This window comes from Coturnix japonica, chromosome 1 (assembly GCF_054131305.1).
Source record: "Coturnix japonica strain WE chromosome 1, WE-NBRP24, whole genome shotgun sequence".
Classification (NCBI taxonomy): domain Eukaryota; kingdom Metazoa; phylum Chordata; class Aves; order Galliformes; family Phasianidae; genus Coturnix; species Coturnix japonica.
In genome coordinates this window covers 97,651,751-97,667,793 of record NC_140663.1, presented here as the reverse complement: position 1 = coordinate 97,667,793, position 16,043 = coordinate 97,651,751, and positions in this window count along the sequence as shown.

Here is a 16,043-nt window from a genome sequence, read left to right as displayed (position 1 = left end):
GACATCTCCCTCTAGACCAGGTTGCTGAAAGCCCCATCCAGCCTGGCCTTGAGTGCTTCCAGTGATGGGACATTCACAACCTCACTGGACAACCTATTCCAGTGTCTCACCACTCTCACAGTAAAGTTTTTCTTCCTAGTATCTAGTCTATCAGCTACATGGTTTTAGAAATACAAGCAATGCGAAAAAAAAGTACACATTTGATTTTAAACTCCAGTTAAAGGTGAAGAAAAAAATAGTTATCAGAACTTGCCACAGAGTAGAAATTTGATTCTTTAGCAGATATAATACTGTGAATATCCATGATTTCTGCAGATCAGAAGAGTTTTTAGAATACAATCTCCCAAATACCACGTGATGATTGATATAATTCCATAGGCTCAGTCCCAGTGCTTTTTGCCTGAGATCCTGACTGAAGATGCATTAAGCATGGGGAAATTTGGTTCCACCAGGCCTTGGCACAAAAGGCAACCTCCATGCTGGAAGAGACTGTGCTCAGGGATTGTAAGCATTGCTTTCCAGGAGGAGTACAAGATGAAGAAAATCCTGATAAAATGCAGTAATTCACCTTTGTATTCAAACAATTGAGAAAAATAAATGAGCACTTCATATTACAGTGAAGACCAGTACAAAACATACCATATGACCATGGTATATAACCATCAAAACCATAGAAGCCTTCCATTCCATTCCTGCTAGCCTCACAGAGCTGTTTGTCTCTCTGGAGCAACATATAGGCCAACATACTGACATTTAACAGTGCTGAAAAAAGCACTTCCAACAAGTGTGAGGTGGTGCACTTCATTTGGCCAAAGGCCTGTGTGCAGTTACGTTATCACTGGGCAGCGCCTCCAGAGCTGGGAGTCTTTCAGCACTTCCCACGTTCTCACCCTGAACCTTCCTTTCCATGGCTGATTACCAACTTCTTCTTTAGCATTCATTTGAATTGTGACAGAGTATTTTTCAGCATTGAAGCCATTTATCGTCATCACTGCTTTTAAAAAATGAAACGCCACTTTATAGCAATTTGCTGAGAGCAGCAATCACAAGAAGGACCTGGGGCTGGGCTCTGGCACTGGAGTGGTAAAAGACCCATGTTTTATTAACTGCAGATATTACATATGATGTGGAAAAAAGATTGTACAGAAACCTCACTAACACTGAGAACAACTTAATAACAGATTCAGAGATGCAAGGAATGGATTAAATAGCTGTGTTAGACAAAGGATTCTTAGTTGCAGTGAAGTAAAATTGCTCACAGTCCGCTGCACACATTTTGGGATGCTTTTTTAGGGGGAAAGGTAGCTGAACAAAGGTGGCCGGTTACGTAGGGCTTTTTCTGTGTTTACGCTATGATAGATCTAGCCAAGTGATTATGATATCAACTTTGAACAAGAGTTTTGGACAGCCATGAATACTGGAACACAAGTCCAAGTCCAGGAAATGGGCTTGTATGTCATTAGGCAGTATGTTTGCTATATACTGATAAATTATTTCACTTGCCAAGATGTTTGTGTAGTGGGAATACTTATGTGTAGTGCTATTCTTACTGCACAAATTCCCAGCCAAATAGGTTACGTGACAGTAGTAAGAGCTGGCAAAAATACCTGGAAGTGCTCTGATGTCAATAAAGAAAGTGAAATGGTTTGTTTCACAGGGTGCTGTGAGCTGGTGGATCCCATCCCCTGCTAGAATCAACATGTGTTTCTGCTTCTTTTTTTCTTTTCTTTTTAAGCTGCCATTTGAAGCAAATAGTCTTATCCATTTTACCAGAGTGAAAGGTCTGTCAGCAAGCAGGCATGTCACTGAGACTTCAGCCAAGGTCTGAATCCCCTGTTTCCTTCCCTTGCTGAGTAACCTCAGCCATCAGTGGCATCCAAGTGCAAAAGACTGCCAAGGAGAGGGGCTGAGTTGCCTTGATAGTGTCATAGAATATGACATTCATGTGACTGATTCTGGGCATCACAAACAGCCAAATATAAATCAAAGGAACAGAACAGAAAAAAAAAAACATTTTGTTGCTGCTAGAACTGGGTTAATAGTTCAAGGGAAGAAAATGCATCCTTCTTTTATTACTGAAGCTGTGGGATTAGAACCATGAACATCCTTGCCAAACAGTATTCCACCACCTCCCTTCATTTGCAGAAGAAAGATCTGAACAGACTGGTCTAATGGCATGAAGCCCATACTGGAGGTGGGCACAGAAGCAAACCTAGGCCTTAGATGCAAGGCAGGTGCTTGGCAAGTCGTTTACTTTTTGGTAAAATCAATGCACATCAGTCTTAGGCACTGAAGATACTGTTACATTCAAACCTGCACAGTGGAGGTCAAAAGACTGATGTGGAAAGATTACATAAAACAGCACCTGGAATATGCAGTGCTGCTCACAGCCACAAAACCAGACTGGGCAGGGAGAAGCTCTTTGGACTGTGATCAGGGTTTTGAGCAACCTGGTCTATTGGGATGAGTCCCTGCATATAGCACAGTGGTTGGAATTAAGTTATCTTAGAGCTCCCTTTCAACCCAAACCATTCTATGATTCTGTTTTTCTATGATAATTCAGTATATTAAGATTGATGGAAATTCTGCATCTATCTGTAAGTATCTACAGCCACTTGGCTGCTTACTTTGCTGTGTATCCAACAAGATGCTTTGTGGAGAAACAGGTAAGAAAGATAGGCAAAGGCAAGGGCTGTGAACCTGAGGAGGTTGCTTACAGAAGAGCTGAAAGCTCTTATTTTTTTGCCCTAGCTTATCTTCTAAAAGATATTATCTTTTCCTGCATGCCTTATTTTGCCACGCAGTATGAGAGAGTCTTTACTTTTTTACTTGTTTTCTTAAGAAATAGTTCATATAATTTAGCCCATGTTCAACCTGGATATTAGGAAACAGTCCTCAGCAAGAGCAGTGAGGCAGTGGCACGGGCTGCCCTTGGGGGTGATGGAGTCTCCATCCCTGGAGGTGTTCAAGAGCCGTATGGATGTGTCACTGAGGGACGTGGGCAGTGGGCATGGAGGGGGTGGGCTGATGGTTTGACTGGGTGATCTTAGATGTTTTTCCCAGCTTTAATGATTCTATGCTTCCATGCATTCCTATTACCTAGATTTCCCTTTGCTCACTGATGGTCATGTCAATTCCTAGGTTAATTCCTGTCCATTCCTGTTCTTCTTACCATTAATCAGAAGACATTTGAATCTAGAGAGGCTAGATCCTGACAATGCGTAAACCAGGATATCTCCCTTGAAGTCATTGAATCATAGAACATCTCAAGTTGGAAAAGGCTCATAGGAACCATAGAGTCCAACTCTATCCACTTTATCCAACCCTCATTCTGCCCAAGCAAGAGTTCAAAATGAGGTGTTTCCCTTTGCTGAGAAACCTGCCAGTGTTGTAGGATGGTTGTTCATCAGTTTTAATGTCTGAGTGGGTAAAAAATACTCCACAAAGGGAGTGGGCAAGATGCACTGAATTCTTTATTCTTTATTCTTTTATTTTATTTTATTTTTTTATTTTCGATGAAGGCTTCCTACGGAAAAATGTTGTTAATTTTATTTTCTAATTTAAGCATGGGGAAGATCCATTCATTTTATTAGCTTGCACCTGAGACAACTTTGGTAAGCAAACTATTAGAAAGTAGAGTGAATAAAAAGAGTGAATCAATGTGCAGATTTGATCTGTTAAGAGAACATATATATGTACTTTATATATGCTTGTGGACATATAAAACAGTGAAATTCTGGCTTTATTGACTTTATTGAGGTCAGAATTTAACCTATAAGCTTATTATTATTGTCAATACTTCCAAGTCTATTACAGAGCTTTCAACTAAAAGGCCTCCAGAGCAAAGAGAGTCAAAGTCACGGGATTTTTGCCCTGTAAGAACAGCAAGGTAGGACTTGCAATGGCCATTTCACAAAGTGTTTCATACTGAGCAGAGCAGCTGTATCCACTGGAACGTATGAATGAGTCTCCCTTCCACTTGAGTCAAGGACAATCAATTTTGTTTTTAAAATGTCATAATCGGTGATATTGATCAACACTCCCTAATGGGGTTGCTTTCGAATCCATACTGGCTTGGGTTATTGCTACTTCCCTTGCAATTCATGCTCAATTAGGCTGCCTTACTAATGCATGTCAGCTTCATTTAATTGCTCCCGGGCCTGCAGTGTGAGAAAAGAGCAAGCTGACAGAGTAATCCCATGCTTTCACTTTTCAGTGAGCTGCCTATTTGTCTTATTTGTTCACATTATAAGGGCTAAGCGCTTGTTATACTGAAAACACAGAAAAGCAAAAGTCATGGAGTACTAATAACACTTGAAAAGCAGAGTTAGAACCCAACTACTTGTGCAAAGGATTTCTGACATTTTCAGGATTTTGAAAATAAGGCGGATTTTTTAATTAGGGCTCTAATGAGTAGAGTTTGTCTTATAAAAGCTACAGAAAGAAATGGTGAGAAGCAAACATCTGCTGGCTACATCCTTGGAAAAGCAGCCTGTTTATTTGCTGGCTGGCTGTGGATAACATGGCAGAAGCACCTAGGATTAGCTGGGGATCTTATGGTTGCTTCCATAATATTTAACAGTAATGTTAGGAAATGTTAATTAATTATGAGAAAGGGAGGAAAAGAGGGGGGGGCAGTAAGCCAGCAAAAAGGGATTGACCAGTGAACACCTTAGATCTTCAGGCTGTGAAAGCAGTGCCTGCATTTCCCAGTTGTGAACTGGAACAAAGTGAAACCTGCGACCAGCAAAGCATCTGGCTGCAGACAGAGACTCTCAGGGTGTTTCTGTCAAGATCCGAAACCAAACACCAGACGAAGGAAAGTGCAGGTATGAGAAAAGTGAGAAAAAGGAGCTGAAGGGGGCTCTGTGCAGAGCAGGGCCCCCTTTATGGCTGGGCTGGCTGTCCCTGGCCACCTCCCCACCTCCTGGTGAAAGGTTGGGTTTGATGAAGGAACAAAGACATCAGAGAAACTCTTGGAAGTAGCACTGTGAGTCCTGGATTTCCAGCTCCTAAACCTGATGCGTATCTGGGGAATCAGCCGCAGGTCCCACCATGAGAGGTAGACTAAGGCTCCTTTGTATTTTTTGTTTCCTTCTAATTTTGCAAGTGCAAGAGGTGAATGCTGATACTCAAATGTCTTCCTGATGCTTAGGGGAGGAAGAACAGTCTATAACATTTTGGGTGCCTTGCTTCTTTGGAGATGACAGCTCAGCATCATCAACAGTGATGTTCTGTTGCTGCCTGGAGGGAGACCTGACCTGCGTTGTGGTGGAGCTGATGTCATCGTTCAGACCTTTGGAGGAACCATCACTCAGCTTGTGGATCCCTCTCCTGCAGGAGAAGAGTGGCAGCACCTTATGTCTGTACCTCTGCAGAGCTATGCCTAGTGCTATACCCAACAAAGCTATAGTAGGGGAGTATTAAAAAGACAGTGCGCAAATAACCTCACATCAGTGCATGGCTGCTTGCCACTCTTTTTTTGTTTTTTATTGATTTCTTAACTTTTCATTTCCTAGACATGACAGCTTCCCTCTTGTTCCCCATTTCCTCTGACCCAGACTCACCAGGTTCCTTGGCTTACGAGCTTACATCCCTTCTAGTTTTAAGCTTGCTGAGGCCTGTGCAGATGACGGAAATTAGAGCAAAGAAAACTGAAACCACCCAAGGCAGGCAGGGAAAAAGAAAGCTGTGGGCTTCAGTCTGAGATTTCAACTTAAGAAAGCCAAAAACATTCCAGTATTGTTACAGAGACATACAATTGGTAGTGCATGAAGACTGTCAGATGGTAACAACACTTACAGAGGCCACCTAGAAGTGCTCCGTGATTCATTGTTATTGTCTTCAAATAAGATGTTACCTGAACTCTACACAAGGTAATCAATTTATTTACTATAGCTAGCTCTGTTCAGTATTTTTCTTCCTACAAGTTACTTCATTAGAACTATCTTGTACAGCATTTTTATAAATAAAGGAATAGTGCTATTTATATATTGACCAGTATATTTTAACTGTGATATCCTTGCTCAGCCAACCTGGAGATCTGGCACACATTTATAGCCTAATCCTACAACATTATGGCCAGCAGAGCTTTGGGCAGAAGCAAACAGAAGACACTCAAACTGTCAATTCTTGCTCTCTATACCCAGTTGTTGTAGGTGTTAATAGCCTAACATGAATCATTTCAGTTCATCTACTTTGTATTCTTGTTTTGGCTGCCAATAACTGAGTGCTTTTCATTATTCTTTTCACACTAAACCAAAAAAAAAAGCATCCACAGGTATTCAAAACACTCTCCAAAAATTGTTTCATGGTTTTAAAGTTCTTTCATATAAATACATAAATATATATCTATTCATTTTCTTGCATGTATGTATTTTACCAGCAATGGGAGGAGAGTTAATGGCCTTGAGTTGCACCAAGGAAGGTTCAGGTTGGATGTGAGGATAAATTTATTCTCCAAAAGTGTGGTGAGGCACAGGAACAGGCTACTCAGGGAGCTGGTGGAGTCACAGTCCCTGGAGGTGTTAAAGGAAAGGGTAGATGAGGTACTTAGGGATATGGTTAGTGGGCATGGTGGGGCTGCATTGGTTGATAGACTGGGTAATCTTAGTGGTTTTTTTTATCCAACCGTAATGATTCTGTGTAAGAATTTTTCCTGACAAAAACAAGAGCAGGCTGAGCACGGAAGAACAGCTTTACGGAGGACTGGCTAGTCCTGTTCCCATACATCACAGTGTGCTGAGTTCTCTAGATGTGCCTCCTTACTGTAAGTGCAACAAATGTGATGTATGGCTTCTGCTATATCTATTTACCCATAGGAAATTAAAGATGGAGAGAAAAACAATTAAAGAAAAACTGAACACATACAGAAAAACTCAATACATCAACACAGAATGAATAATTAAACTTAAAAACTGTGTTCCAAAATATCTTAAAAGATAAAACTCAGAGCCCCCACCTGAACTGCTACTGAATGCCACCAAAATGTTGCTCAGATTGGGTAAATAAAATGAGAAAGCTGAAAGAACTGATCAGACACATCATTCTAAATGTCCTTTACAAAGAAGAAACGCCATTCCAAAATACAAGCATTATGTCTCTTAGTCCCAATGACAGTGGAGCAGCTCAAATGTTTTCTTGTAGCCACCAACACAGACGAGCTGACACTGTATTTGCATCCAGCTGCAGGGATAGAAACACAGCACACTAAGAAAATCAGTGAAGTAAAATTCACATAAGGAAGTTGGTAGTTATTTAGCAGGTTACTGGTCAAAGCCTTCGCCACAGTTTCATTGAGGATTTGGCTTGATCTAGTTAATAAAACAAAAATGAGACCACACAAGATCAGAAGTTAAAAGAAATTTTTAAGCAAATTACGGAAACTTCCACTTACTGAGCCAGCATGGCTGAATTCAACTATGAAGAACTTGAGAACAAAAAGAAAAAATGAACTAAAAAGTAGTTGCTGGAACATAATCTCAGGTTCCTTTCCTTTTCTCAAACTTGTGTAATGTAAAATCTCAGTTCTTACACTAAATCTGTTCTTCAAAGAAACTCTACCATATGCTGCAGTCAAGAGTACTTCAAAAAAGGGTAACCCTGTAATCTTGAACACCCGTGCATAGTTCATCTAAATAGTCTGCTTGAGACAGAAAAGAATTAAAGATTTCTGTATTATGAGCATTCACAGAAGGAAATGGTATTGATTCATGGAAATCTTTACCTGCGTGAATGCTTTCCCATTCTCTTGGTGGGTACATACATCACTCAAAGGTAACATTACAAATGCTGCAGCAATCTCCAAGGCAGCAAGAAAGAGCACTCGCTAATACCGCCCATTAATCAAAACCATCTGTTAAAGCCACTTAAATTTGTTCAGACTGCACCAAGAAGGTGGTATATTTGTTTTAACACCATCAGGTTCCTATTTTTATTTTCAAACAGAACACAGCAAATATTCTAATATTTCAATTCCTATACCGTTCAGATCAGATTGAGTTGCATCAGATTTGAGTTACATCACGGATGCTTTTGGAAGGCAGCTGAGGGGAAAGAAGCTGGAAGTTGGGATAGGTTTGTAAAATATTTTCCTTTTGCTGAGCCCTGTCAGCCCAATGAGTCAGCTTCACACTTGTTCGCATTTCCAACAGTTTAATGGAATTAGTATTTGTTTCCTCTGCAACGAGGAAAAAACACTTCTTTGCAGCTATTTAAGATGCCAGCAGCAGAAAAGTGGCAGAAATTGAAAAGGTATTTCTGTCCTTGGTAACATCAAAGTGTTCACATAGTGACTCAAATGTACAACAAATACTGCGCTTCTGGACACACAGGCTCCTCCCATGGCTTCAACTCATCATGTCCCATAATCCCAAATAAACTTACTGTCTTTTGGCTTCTAGTTTGGCACCTCATCTCTGAAGATACATGGTAGATACAAGCAAGCTGACTAATTAAAATAGACATGGACTTTGAACAGCAATTCTGAATGTCTCATTGCTTCAAAGGCCAAAATTGTTTAATATCGGTCACTTATGGAACTCACACTTTATGAACATGAGTCTCTTCAAATTAGCCTTCCCTTCTCCTTGTAACAAGCATAAGATAAACACTCAATATCAGCCTGTAAGTTCTCCAATAGGATTTCCCAGACCTTTATGCCTAGGCTGCATCAGACTCATTAGACTCACTCTGTCTAAATAAGTAATTACATTTCAACCTTTGGAGTCCCTGGGATATTATACAGTTATCTCACATATTCTTCAGACGGTGCATTGAGCTTAGGTTTCTGCATCTTTTAGATGACAACTGATGACACCACTATACTTGTATTTTCTGCTTTATTTATGCTTGATCAGATACCAAAGCATGAATGTCGACAATATCCAATCTAGATGAAATCACGTTTGACGTTCATAGTTATGACTGTGCTTTAAACATATCCAAATGACAGACAACTCTGTGAAAAGTACTCTATGAAGTTCCACCATCATTCTGTATCTCAATTCTTCCATCACCTATACTTCCTTTCTATAAATTGTTGGTTTTCCCATGCAGTAGTTCATTTTTATTATTGCATCAGCAACTTGATAACAAACTTTAAAGGCAAAAACTTATGGACTTACTGGCTTTTGTGAGCTGGTATTTTATTCCTTGCAGTGAAGCATCTATTCTACCTCCACATGCTATTCACAATCATTGTAACTTTCCTTTTCCTGTCAACATAGGAAATGATTTTGACAGTGTCCGTTCAATAAAAAGAGGCTTTAAGGAACATTTCAAATCAGACACATCAGCAGAGGGTGCTGTTGGCAGAAAGCACTCAACATCATGGATTAATGAGTGTTGCATATTAACAAAATTTCCTCCTTGTCCTTTTCACTTAGGAAAATAGCACTAAGTTTTCCTTCTAGAACTGATTTGCATCTGACTGCTTTAACTCCTTTTTCTTTAAATTAGTAAGCTGTGCAGCTTATTTTGGAGAAGGAAAAGACATTGCTGACCTTAAACTATTAATAATCTTCATAGACATTAAACTATCAATATGCAATAGACACCTACAGAGGGCTGGCCTTGCCAGATGGTTGGGTCATGCTAATCAGCGGGTAGGAGAGATGGATGCAGTTGGCATTTAAAATCATTTCTTCTGCAGGATTCAGAAGTTACAAAATTAATCTGTCTCCTACAAACTGGCAGTATCTAGTTTAAAGGTTTCAGTTGCTGTAGAGTGAAAAAGAGATGTTGTAGCTTTTCTTTAAGGACCAGACTCTTCAGATAAGCAGATGTGAAGTTTCTAAAGGAAGCCTGGGTAAAAAGATTGTCTTTTCAAATATCTTCTCTTCTGGTGGTTCAAGATCAAAGAGGGCCAATCTAACCATCATAGCTTTCCTGCAATGTGGATATCTCTATTTTTAAAGACACACAAAATAAATAACATATCCTAAACTTATTTGTCTTTAACTGACTATGGCCACTCCTGTCTAGATTTGTCCATAGGCTTTGAAACACTTCTGGGTATCAACAGACATAAACCTACCTCAGACTCATTTAGTTAATTTCACTGGTGGTTACAGCCATTCTATTCTACTATTATTGTGAGTAGACAAGGAATAAAGACTCTTGTTAATTGAATCTGACAGAGCGAAAACAAAAAATGAGCTAAAGTGATAACAACTGAACAGTTGTCTTAGGTTAGATAAAGCCCTAAGAAGTTCAGCTGAATGGATTGTCACAATAGCAGCAAATAGCTCCAGTATCCTATCCAGCAGGAGATTTAGCATCCAACCCTAGTTGCCTATGGTGTTATGTTAGTGCCTAACGGTTGCTATATCTATATACAATGACTGCACTATCAGCAAGTATCTCATTACCCCCAGAAAATCCTAAGAGACATTTGTAATATGGAGAGCATTATGCTGTCCTGTGGTATGCACTGGGATATTTATGTGACTTGCATCACTGGCAGTCTCTCAAGAACCAATGGATTTTGCTCTGAGAACCTTCAGGGGGCATGCAAGGATCTCTGCTCCTGCTTTTTGACTATGACAGCCAAGCAACAGGGAGACTTAGAGGACTGCTGCCAACTTCACTAGAAAGGTTTTAACAGTGACCAGCTTACCCATCCCTAAGCACAGACTCAGCCCTCTGTGGTGCAGGATGAAGCAGCTTTGTGACCAAACTTTACCATCCCCCAGATTAGCCAGAGTCCCCAGAGCTGGCTGTCAACAGCAGGGATCAAATGTGGTCCTAGGAGCTGAGCATAACCAAGTTCTGCCTGACAAGGGATGCTGTAGTTCACACCAGTGGCAGAAGAGCACTGTGATGTGTATTTCTGAGTATGGCAACATACCCCATGTATGGAAGAGAAGAGGGAACTGGATGTGCATCTCAGCTTTGCGCCATTAGAGCAGGCGTATCCTCTGTATCTGAAGGAAAGGAATACTACAGCAGATTATGAGCCGAATAATCTGCTACATCTCATCTAAACTTCAAGATATTCAATGGCAGCCAACTCCAAGCCATGCTTCATCTGCATGCATGTGGAAAAAGCCACCTACAGCTCCCTGTAGGTTAATCACAGGATCCCAAAGGATGTAGCCAATACCTTCTTTCCTATTTCAGTGCAGTCTGAATTGGGTATTAACTACCTGCTGTGTTTGGCAGGTCTCTTATTCCTAAAATAAATAACTGTATGAAAAGTCATAAACTCTATATTGGACTTTTTCATAAAAAAAAAGATAAAAAAAAATCAAAGTAATGTCAGGTTTTTAGCAGCCCCACTTACTGCAGTAAATCTGGCTTCCACAGCTGTTCATGTTGTACCGTGTGCTTCAGCCAAATGGAGCTGCAGTCCAACGTTTCCTTCTTAAGGTATCCTTTACCCAGAGCAAAGCCAAGTGAATTTTGGACACAACTAACATGCTAGAAATTATGAATGTGCTCTTATTAGAGCAGGTTGCATGTTTTACATTAAATATTCATTCAAATAACAATCCAGCAAAATGTTTGTCAAGATGATAGTTACTTTGGCTAAAAGAGCACATTTTTTCCTCCAGTCTCCACCAAAACCAGCCTGTATTTATCACACTGAGAATCTAAGGACATTACCAAAGATCTTGCTTAAACTCGGCTGAGCTCCTACACTGGTGCCAGATCCTGGTCTCCTGTTTTATAGCCGTACCATTTCAGAAATTACTTGGTTCTCACTAGGGACATCCCTTTTACAGGTTCCACTGCAGCTCATAAAATGAGGGGAAAAAAAAAAGAAGAAAAAAAAATAATAGAAAGTAGCATTTTCTGCCTCTGCCTGTTAAAATCCTGCTTGTGTCAAGCTGAAACCCCCAGAATGCCTCATAAAGAGATTTGATTTCAGTGTCATGGTTCTCTGTGAAGAACCAAGTTTTCTCCACCTCACAAATCCTCACTGCTTTCACCCCACTTCTCCTTCACTGCAACTTTCTCTATCCTCCTCTCTTCAGTCACCACTTCCTTAAGCCTTCTCTGTGCTGCTATGTTCCTGCAACCATGTTTTTCCAGCCATGGAACAATCTTTCTTTGCTTGGCCATAGATGTCTTCTCCTGCCCTTTTTCCAAATCCACCTCTGAAGCCCCTGTCATAGACTTCTTATATCACTCCATTAGTGCTTGGGACTTGGAAGACGCTTTGGTTTGGTGGTCATTTGGTGAGTGAATGGTTTCAAGAAGATCCTGAACCTGCAGTAGGCTACGTAACATTGGAGAGGCCTCCCCATGATGGGCAGCAGACAGGGCACGCACCAAGCGTTGAACATTCTTTAATGCAGAGAACAGAAATGTTTGTGACAAAGTTGATAAAGGTATTAGCTCCATATTTGCTGCTTATCAGAAACATTGGACTGAAAAAATTTTGTGCCTTCGGTTACCAAGAAAACATCTCTGAAACTCTTTCTTCTTTTTGGTATTCTCCCATTTCATGGCTAATGCACCTTTCCAGAGTTTCAGCATTACCCATATGTAGCACTTCTTGTGTTATCACAATGGCATCAGTATTTTTTCCCCTTGAAATCGGGGATGCAACCATGGGCCACAATTACAGCAGATATCACACATATAAAGTCTGAACACAAAAGTTTGCCTTTAAAAGACAGAGAACTTCAATATTTTTGTAGAACTACATACCACATTCTGAATCAAAACCAGAGCTAGCAAGGTGGTTAAAGAAATAAAGTTAAAGATTAGCAATATTGCCATCATGTGGCTACTATAAGCAAATGCTCAGGCACGAACCTGAATTTATTAAGTATCAGAAAGCAGAACGCATCCTCTGAATCCTGCTGTTAAAATCAAAAAGCAGTGTTTAAAGCTGCTTTTTATTATTATAGATGACCAATATCTCCATTCTACAGTAGTGATTTACGAAGCAAGGATGCGGGTACATTATCCTTTCCACTGTCATCCCTATCCTCATGGATTTATTGCTCACGCCTAAGAATTCACTCCAAAATCCATCTTGAGTTATTCATCAAGAAATTAGAAAACTGAGAGTCACCTCTAACTGAAGAAAACAGTAAAGATCAAACAGCCCTTTTACATAGTCATCTTACATACCTTTCGTATCCGCAATGGCTTACAAGTAGAGTGTTAAAGCCCACATGCCAAAATCAATTTCTCTTAGTACCGTTAGGAACATTTGTTCTTTTCAGTAATGTTATTCCCTCTCTTTCCCCACACCATTCTCTGCATAATCACAACAGGCAAATCTTCACTGACAAATGGGCAAGACAAGAGATGCCCACATCACGATGTCACCTAGGTCTGCAAATTTTGTAAAGAGTAGAACGTAAAGAAAGAGTAGAATCAGAATTACACCTGATTTGTAAGTTGTTGCAAACAGAATCACAGAATCACAGAATGACCCGGGTTGGAAGGGACCTCAAGGATCACGTAGTTCCAACCCCCCTGCCTGGCAGGGCCACCAAACATACACATTTACTAGATCAGGTTGCCCAGTCCAACCTGGCCTTGAACACCTCCAAGGACGGGGCATCCACAACCTCCCTGGGCAGCCTGTTCCAGGGCCTAATCACTCTCCTAGTAAAGAACTTCCCCCTAACATCCAACCTAAATCTTCCCTCCTTCAACTTGGATTAATTTCCCCGTGTCCTGCTATTGTCAGCCCTTTCGAAGAGTTTACTCCCCTCCTGGGAGTAAGTTCCCTTCAGGTACTGAAAGGCTGCAATGAGGTCACCCCGCAACCTTCTCTTCTCCAGGCTGAACAAACCCAACTCCCTCAGCCTGTCCTCATAGGGGAGGTGCTCCAGCCCCCCGATCATCTTCATGGCCCTCCTCTGGACCCTTTCCAAAATCTCCATGTCTTTTTTGTACTGAGGGTTCCACACCTGGACACAAACCTAGAATCCATTTTGAAAACCGCCTCCTTATTTCTGGGAATCTGAAGAACAAAATAGAAACTTAAGTGCATTCACTAACAGCTCTTGGTTGAAGAGCAGTCTGGGTATGCATACACACACTTTCCCACTACAGAGCACTGACTATTCTATGAGACACGTTCCAATAACCAATAACTCATCTTTGTTACTGTACAGTCTGCTCTCAATTACACACGCTTGCATCCAGACAAAATATTGCAGCAAGGCCGGTCAGTGTTATCACTGTATATGCACGTGAGACACACTGATTTAGCTTGCTGCTGGTTCCAGACATTGCTTTCTTGCAATAAATTATCATATAGGCAGAGATGCGGCTTTTTTGTAGAGTCAAAATACAAGCTTAAAATGCTGGAGCACAGAGCCAACATATTATCTCTCTTCTGCTTGCAGATTAATTCATACCTTATTTTATGCCCTAATGTGTATAAGTACATCCAGCTGGTGTAACCTTGCTGGTGCCAAGACAGGCAAAATTAAAACACCTACGAATCTCCCACATTGACTAGCATGCACTAGGTGGTATTAATTTAGCCCAAAGTATGGTTTTAAATTAGTTCAACTAAACAGGATGATACATACAAATATCCATTTCCATTTCAATCTGGCCTGTTTCCCTTAGCAAACAAAGTTTAAGAATGACTATCTCAAGTTATTTCAAATAAATATGCCTGCACAGCTTATTTATTTATTTTTGCTGCTTAAGTGCACAGGAAAATTTTATACCAAGATAAAACCTGACATTATTTATAAGCATTGCTGGTGTGCCTAAGAATCATAGCATGCAAGTGTCAGAGAAATAACGCTTTACAAGATGAAGGTTTTCTGGTTAATATAAGTCATAGCAAGAAAAATGTTTGGAAATGTAAAATATATATATATATATATAAAAGGATAACAACATATAAGCTAGAGTGCATGTGAGCACTTACATACATAAGCACAGAATGAATCCAACATCTTTGTAACTGCATGGCACAAAGAAACACTGAAGCGTTGGAGATCTCAAGACATTCATCGGTCCCTGCTGAAAAGATCCAAAAAGGTCTTCTGCCTTCGTGAGAACCAGGATCAGGTTTTCACAGTCTCTGGACAAGCCCAGATTTATGAACAGCTTCCAGACAGAAAGAAATTTGTGAACCTTTTTAATTATTCATGCTCCCAGAAGCAAACCCTCTCAAGTTGCAGGCCAAGAGGCCTCCAGGCCATGGGTTTGGGGGTTTTCAATTGAGGGAATAAGCAGCCGCATTCTCAGCAATATCACTTGGATGAAAGTGGCTGCCAGGCTCAAGAAAAAACCTGCTGTATTCTGGTTTGGCACACATGAAAGGGAATTGGCAGGGCAAAAGCTTAACTGCTCTCTGTAAATTCCAGTTCTTCTGCTGGGGCTAGAGTACCGGCAGCCCAGGACACTAAGTCAGAAAGGCAAGGTTAGGCAATGCTGGAATAAGGGAGGGCTCAGCAGATCACTGCAGGTTCATTCATCCGCAGCAGAGAAGTACTTACTCCTTCACTCACGCCTCCTTTGGAAGGAGGACTAAAGAGAGTAGTGACTACGCAAAGGCCACACTTGGAGAAGGCCAGAGCTCCAAGTTCAGGGGAACCTTGGTATCCATAGGTTGCTCATCAAAGGTCTGTTGATTGGAGACTCTGTAGTGTGAGCTCGTGCTGGAAAAGCCTTCAGATCTGCCTGGGATGCTGTTGATGAGTGGGTTAGGAGAGGCTGTGCTCTGTTTCACAGCTGGCAGCATGGAGGAGATATTTTGAATGAAGCCAGTCTATTGCATTTTCCTCTTATCATCTCTACACTCAGCTCAAAAATCTTAATCCACACCACTGACTTTGACTTTTCCAGCCACCTCTGCTTCTACCTGCATTCTTCTCAATAACTATGGCTCCTACCTACTCCTTACACAGCAAAGAGAAAATCCATAGGTACCACTAGGAAGGGGCAGCATCTCACAGATCATGATTTCCCATTTGGACTCAAGAGAGCACAGTGAGCACCTAAGAGACTTTGTATTGTTACGAAGTACCTTTCTGCCTGCTGCTCTAAGAGCTGTCCTCTGTCCTCTTTGCAAGGAAATGTAGAGGGATGAAAATTCAGGTGATAGCCTC